This window comes from Cryptomeria japonica, chromosome 3 (assembly GCF_030272615.1).
Source record: "Cryptomeria japonica chromosome 3, Sugi_1.0, whole genome shotgun sequence".
Taxonomy (NCBI): Eukaryota; Viridiplantae; Streptophyta; class Pinopsida; order Cupressales; family Cupressaceae; genus Cryptomeria; species Cryptomeria japonica.
The window spans coordinates 377,626,276-377,634,193 of record NC_081407.1 but is presented as its reverse complement, the minus strand read 5'-3'; positions in this window follow the sequence as shown (position 1 = coordinate 377,634,193).

The following is a 7,918-nucleotide window of genomic DNA, read 5'->3' as shown; positions in this document are numbered from 1 at the left end:
AACCATCTGCAGGCTATCAGATTCGTGGGACACTAGCATGCCTCACAGATGTCTTTGCACCATGCCATAGTCCCCGAAGGTGATAGGTTGGCGGAGTTGGTAGAGATCATCTTGGAGTTGATGAAGCGATCCTGGGTGGACAAAAGCACAAAGGTGGTGTAATGCCCCACCAGGAAACCCTGAAGGGATAAAGCTAAAACACAAGAATAGAGTGCAAATAATTTTAAAAAAAAAAGTTAAAACAACATAATGATACAATGAGTTAATCATTAAGTTCAGAGTACACAACGGTTGACTTAACTAACACCTAAAGAGTTTCCCAATGTGATTACTTGATTCAACACTTAACTCAACTCATGCTAGTTAATCCAATTAAGTTCACTAACTTAATGATATGATAATACCTTAAACAAAGGATAAATTTGCTCGGTAGATTAAAAATATAGATAACATGATTAAGTTCATCCTTTAAAATTTAACCATACATTAAGTTCAATCTTGCAATAAAGCACATGTCATGCATCTAATCTCCATGCATACTTTAATTGCATAAAAGAAAACTAATGAATACTCTTCCATTATTCAAATTTACATTCTTCATGATCCATATTACAACATTTACTAAGATAAATACATGCATGCATTTAAGATTAACATCATCTATTCCACATTATACATTTAAACCATAAAGCCATCCATACATGCTAAATTAAAAAGGAAACCAAAAAACATAAATACCACATAACACCGAAATGATATCAGAGTTCACCCCTAGTGGGCTACATCTCCGGGTCTGGTCAACTACAAGACCCCTTTGATAAATAATAGGGTGAAGAATACATAAGGTTCACATCATTTACATCCTCCCATCAAGGTGTACATAAACCAATAATACATATGACCACATCGGTCTAATAGATACATGAATGATCCCAGAAAAAGAAAAGGATCCATTTGAACATGATAAGAAGCAATAATAAAAGAATAACTGGAGTATCCACAAAACTAAGTCTTCGCAACCCATCATAAGAAACCCATGGTCTATCAAGAATACCTTGTTCTCATAAGGGCAACACAACTAGATATGAGTCCACAACAGTGCTCCTAACAAAGACAACATAAACTACACACTAGTGAACATAAGGGACAAGTGTCATCACATAACTTGGTATGGTTACCTTGGTAGGCCTCAATAGGTCCCGACGCCATCTACTGGATTACCCTGGCAACCTTTCTCGAACCTCCAACCAATCCAAGCCTCATGTGGACCCAACACATTCTTTTGTGAAGACAAGGTTGTGGGTTTGCCATTTAAGGCCTTCTCACTGCATGTCGAGTCTGTACTAGCCCTCATCCCATGCGTGAGGCACAATTATCTTACTTAGCATTTTCATTAACTAAACTCTCTAATATGCTATTAGGTTATCACTTATTTAGACACACTCTCGATGGGTTATCCTGCAACCACTTTGGGCGCGACCCCCACTCGAAAGCCACTTTCCCATATGACACTAGACCATAATCAAACGAAACTCCAAAAACCAAGGTATACACCAGGTCAAGCATACGGAGTTCAATACGGTAGAAATACCTACCTAGCCAAACAAGTCCTCACATGAGGTGCACTGACTGACGATTCTCTGACTAGAGACATGACCAGCTATGGTCAACCACATAACCACAACCAATACTTGCAATCAAGGACATGACCAAATACAAAACAATCACATGAAAACATTCAATACCCGAGATCAAGGACATAAGAAGATTCCAAAGTAGATATACGACAATATCCAACAATCACAATCAAGGACTTTCCATTTCTTAATCAAACGTGAATACAAAAAATTAAACATGCATAGGCATAAATTTGAAAATGATAATCTTTTTCCATATTGTTTAGAAATACAGATCGATCAAGTTTCCAAATTGATCTAAACATCCATAAATAGTTTTGGAAAAAATTGCCATTCCATAACAATTTCACTAGCAAAATTGCAATCGTAAGATCATGCCTATAATCCAATACATAAAAATAAAACATTATTAAATGTATTTTCTCATCTAATATCCATATTTTATTAAGAGAAAATGTCATCAATTCTCTAACTCTATCTATCTATCTTCAAGATTCCCCAATTAACATATCATTAAAACTCAGAAATCTCCAACTAATATGTTGTTTTAATTTCCAAGAATTAACCAATAATATAATATTTCCTTTCCAATATTCAATACTATAATATTTCCTTTCTTAAGATTTCCCAAATAATATAAATATATCATTTCATTGCTCTGAAATTTACTAAATAACATAAATTAATTCCACTTTCTAAAGTTACCAAAACCCATATGTTATTTATTTTTAACGAGCTAAATGTAAAAATATACAATTTAAATCTCAATTCAAATATATTCTAATTAAAATTAAAATATATATAAAATATTTAGTTAACACCACAAGAGGGATTAGCGGGGGGCAGCTACCTGTTGGTAGTGCTACTACCAACCGGTAGTGCAGCTACTAACTGGTAGCAGACACTACCAACTGGTAGTGCTGCTACCCTACGGTAGCAAGCACTACCCGATAGTTACCCTACGGTAGCAAGAAACTACCAGCTCACGTGGTGGGTATTCCCTGTCATGTGGGTTAACATATAATTTTTTTTAAATTTTTTTTTTCTTATTTAAAAGAAAACCCCTCCCAAGAGCATACGCAGTCTCAGACAGAGACAAAATAAACAAGTTAATTTCCAAAATAACAATGATTTTCAATGTCATTGTAATTTTGGAATAAACAATCCCAGAAAGTTTAAAACTGGGAAGAATTCTCCAACCAAGTTTCATATTTGGGCAAACAGAATCAATTTACTCACAATCATCCAACTAATTTTCCAAACACAAACTGATTTCACAATTCAAGAACCAAAATAAGAGATTCAAAAGGAAATTTCTTAATCAAAACCTACACACCCACTTTCAAGTATGAAAAACAATTTGAATAAACAAGAATTGATCTGGAGTTTGAGAAAAAAAGCAAGGAGGTTTCAAATTCGAGATTTAACTACTACACTTCCTTAATCCACAAATCTAAAATATTTTTTTTCAACACACACACTCAAATTTCTTCCAAATCAAAACACTCTCTTTTAGCAAAAACCAAGGAGATAAACAAGAATCCAACCTCTATCAGCAATCCTGGAGAATGATTCGATGAAGAGCTCAACCTGCAAGCTCAAGAAATTCCTTCTCCCCCAAATGCCCAAAATTTCCATTCCAAAAATAACTCTCCCCAAAATATTTTCCAAACCTAGGTTAAAATGGAATATTTTTGACCAAAAGTCCATTTTAGGTTTAAAATATTTTTCAACCAAATAAAAATCATTTCCCAATAAATTTAATATGCACAAATAGCTTTTCTTCCAAAATAGATTTTCTTAATTTAATTAGAACTAACATTTCTTTTTTCAAAATGTCAAAGAGGGTAAAATATTTCTACTTTCAAATACTATTTAACCTTTCCTTTCAAAATGCATATACTAAATTAATTAATTCATATTTAAAAATAACCATATAATTGAACTTGCTACAAACATGAATTGAGCAATTCTAATTAATGATTAATCACACAAAGGGGTCCTATTTAATTTAGTCCCTTAATTTAATAATGCGCAAAAGAACACATTTACTCAAATTAAATACTTAGGATAAAATACTCAATTTTACTACACGCACAATACACAACCCAAGAAAGCCAAATAGATACACGACCCACATACCCAACCAAAGGGGAAACTGACGAACGATTGACGATGTTCACTTGAGCACAACTAGGGTAAAACGAGGGTCTTAGGACCACCTAATCCGATTCCTTAGGACCAATCAGGTACACTCAAACCTGCGAATCTAGGTGGAGATGAACCTTGTACCTATGCGGTACTGTACCTCCAATCTCCTGCAACCATGAGCCACACATGCATACATATATATTTAATGAAAGTGTTAGCTCAAGATTAATAACATGAATCAGGAAAACACATAAAATTACATAAGAGTCGACACAAAAACACATTTACAGGTACACACAATAATCATAATAACTGAATTTAACTTTACAACCTGGTAAATCAACCATTCAAGAATGCCACTTGAAAAGTCAACCAAGGTCAAACCATTTTAAAAATCTAATTAGGGCAGGGGTACTATAGGTGGCAATACCTGACCTCTGATGGCATGGAGGAAGATAAAGTAGAGGAAGATAAAGAAAAGAGTTGCAATAGGGAGGTAGATTGTCGTTGATTAGATGAGATTGCCCCCAACAAGAAGCATATGAGATTTGGAATAGATATTGCTAATTGATACATCACAAATATGCTAGCTGCAATCTAACATATCAGATGGCAAGATAAAGGATAGATTTTAAAATTGGTAATAGATAAGATTGTGTAATAGAAATGAACCTCGCTTTGGAGGAAAGCCCCTAGTTACGAAAAGATACAAGATAAGCGACCACTGTGATATAAGATGTGTTGGTATGGATATCAAAGAGTGTTATGCTAGATATCCATATGATAGGGTGATGATGTATGCCAGTATGGATGACCATATGATAGGGTGATAAAATAGGTCGGTATGGATAACCATACAATAGGGTGATAGATATGCCGGTATGGATAACCATATGATAGGGCGATCATATATATATTTGCCGGCATGGGTAGCGATACGATAAATAGCCATATGATTGAGCAATCGAAGATAAATTTGGTAAGTAGTAGATAGGCCCCTACCAAGGCGAGCAAAAGAGATAAATCAAAAAGATCAAGTGGTTTGACCTCCACCTAGGCAAATATGATAAGGAGAATATCAAGTGGTTTGGCCCCCACCTAGGAAAAACATGAAAAAGCGAATGGCAATAAAGTGAAATGCAAGAAGCTAAATGACAAATAAAGAGCACAAAGATCATGCAAAAATGCAGATATGATGGCCCCCCCTAAGAATGATATGCATGAAAGGCATGTTATTCTAAGGAGAAGAGCAGTTGTGGCACATCAACATAACGAGATGTTTCTGTGGAATGTCACCAGTAGGTGGTGATACATAAATTCCCACAACATTGATAATGAAATGCAAGAGGATAGGGGGATTTGATAGGCTGACATTAGAACCCATAACAGTGACAAAAGACATGTAATAGAATTGCGAGATGGGTATATCATCATAGCACCAAAGTTCTCAAATTTGAAGAAGAGCACATGAAGACAAAGATAAAATAAAAGGCTGGGTCAACATGGAAGAAAACACAAAAGATTTCCCTAACGCTTTGCATCATCTCCAAATATTGAAAAAGCAAGATGCAACAAATAGAGGAAGTAGAGAGACAAATAGAAGAAGATATACATTAAAAAATCTCTTGTATCCAAGCACCTATAGAGTAACTCGGGTCCTCCTGGAGAGCACAACGGATAAAGACAATCAACCTCCCATATCCAAGTGCCTATGAAGAAACTTAGGTCTTACGGGAGGGAACAAACATGTAACACTAGCACTGGAGAACAAAATCATGCACACATGCAAGTAGATGGAGATAAAAGATAATCAATCTAAAGGTCATCATATAGAAGATCATTGTCCTCCCAATCTAGATCATAGGGAGAAGAAGGAAGAGCTCAGGGAGGGACAACAACAAGAGCTTCATCGAGTGCCTCACCAGTAGCGAGGGCAAGGGACGAAGCAACAACAACGTCTGTGTTCATAGGCTTGGAGGAGGTAAGGGTCAACAATCACGTGAATATTGTGGACAAGGCCAGGATATCCTCCAAGGATTCAAACATGCAAGCCTTCGTAGAAGAAGTAGGTGACTCACTTGGAGAAGATAAAACAAGGAAATGACTGCTAACCTCTAGACGAGGGGCAGCGACAAATTCAGGCAAAGACGTGGCCTTCTCAATTACACACACAAAAATATGTAAACCAATAGGCACTGAAATAGGCATAGAAGAGGGCGGGGATCATACCTACAAGGATTTTTGATATCAAAATTCTACAATAGGGCCTTGCTCAAAATTGAGTTTGGGTCGCACAAGAGAAATGGGTCTCTTGTCAACCGTAGCAGGCTGAAGGACTCTAGGAAAGCTCAGATGCTGAAGCGACTGCGAAACATGGGGAGTAGAAAGAGCTGCACTAGACGTCACTTGTGTATGTAGCATATTAATGGGTTGAGATAATGAAGGCATGTCCAACAAAGAGGTGATAAGGGGCAGCTCTAGAGAAGGGGCAATGAAGACCTGCACCTGTTCAGGGGGAGGTTCGTCAAGAGGCCCCAAAGCAGCTGGAAGCAAAACTGAAGAAAATGTATAAACAAGAACACTAGACGAAGTAGGAGATGATGCGACAGAGCTGGGTGCCGCAAATGTAGCAACAACCTACAGAGCGACATCGCACTCTTGAGCCATGGCCCATCAATAGTATTTATGCTCATGCGCATGCTGATTACAATGAAGATGAGGGCCACCAATGGAAGGTCGAGAGGATTTAGGAGCATCAATTTCCATAGGAGAGGCCTCCAGAACCATGTCAGGGATAGGAGAAGGCCCAATCGATGAAGCAAGAGGTGCATCCAAAATAGGCACAACATTCACAGCAATGGACGCCCTAGCCCACTTCACTCGAGGAGCAACCGGGGGAATGGAGGGTACCGACGTGGGCTACGAAGTAGGAGCGAGTGATGATGAACGAAATTGAGAGGAACACTTCCTTTTCTCATAACGAGAGGGATGGGGGATATCGGCCATGATTGGGAGCTCAAAGGGAGGGTGGGTCGTAGACTTTAACAACATGGGTGCCTTTCCCTTGTCTGCACTAGTGCAGTCACAGGAATGAAAGACACCATTGGAGGTTGTATAGTCCTAGGCAGACATGGAGGTCTACCCAGAGGAGTAGGCTTAGCCTCGACCCCCAATGATGAGGGGACATGAGGCACCACCCACTCCGTCATCAAAATAGATGGAGCAGAGGTCGATGCGGGGAGAGGCAACAAAGAACTAGGCTGCGATGATTTAGGAGCTGACTCCCCTGTCTTATACTGATAGTACACGTGATACATCAAATAATCGTGGGGAAGCATGGGCCCCACTGGAGTACACCAAAAATGATCTAACAAAAAATTCCACGGGCTGCTAGGGCTCGATATCCAATATCTTGGATGACATGTGTCGAACCCTCATGGGGAAACTTGAGGCACTTATGAATCACTGACGAGACCGCCTTCATAGCAATCAACAAGGAAATTTTGGGAAAAAAGATGAGGACCGTGGCAAAAGTGCACACGGTCCAACCAAATTTTTTCAAAATTTTCAAGGATGATAGGTATTATGATATTATTGCGGAATCCAGAAAAAACAATTGATTTGGAGATGTCTAGATCGGTCAAATTTGTAGTAAAAGGTCGAAAATAGAAATATCTTAAAAATTAGGGTTTTATGATTTAGCCACTGAATTTTCAGAATAAAGAGACAGATTTGAATTGCAATTTTGAAATAGAAATCAGATCTGAAAAAAGTAATTAAAATTTTAAATTTCACAAGCTTAATTTTCTCAAAATGAAAAATTAGGGTTTTTGTGCAATTAACCTCTAAAATTTGCAAATAGATCAAACTTGGAAATGAAAATTTGAAATTCAAATTGCAATTAATTAGATCTAACAAATAAGAAATCAGAATTAAGATGTAGGACATCAACTTCACCAAAATGTAAAGTGGAAAATTGGATCCTAGTGACTCCCCACCTAGGAGAGAGAAAGGAAGCCACTAGGATGATTTTCACTTGGGAGAAATTTACATTCAAAATAGATGCTTGAATCCACTAGATCCAAATCCAAGGGAAACAAGGATGCAAATTCCAAGTGGATTGAAAGGGT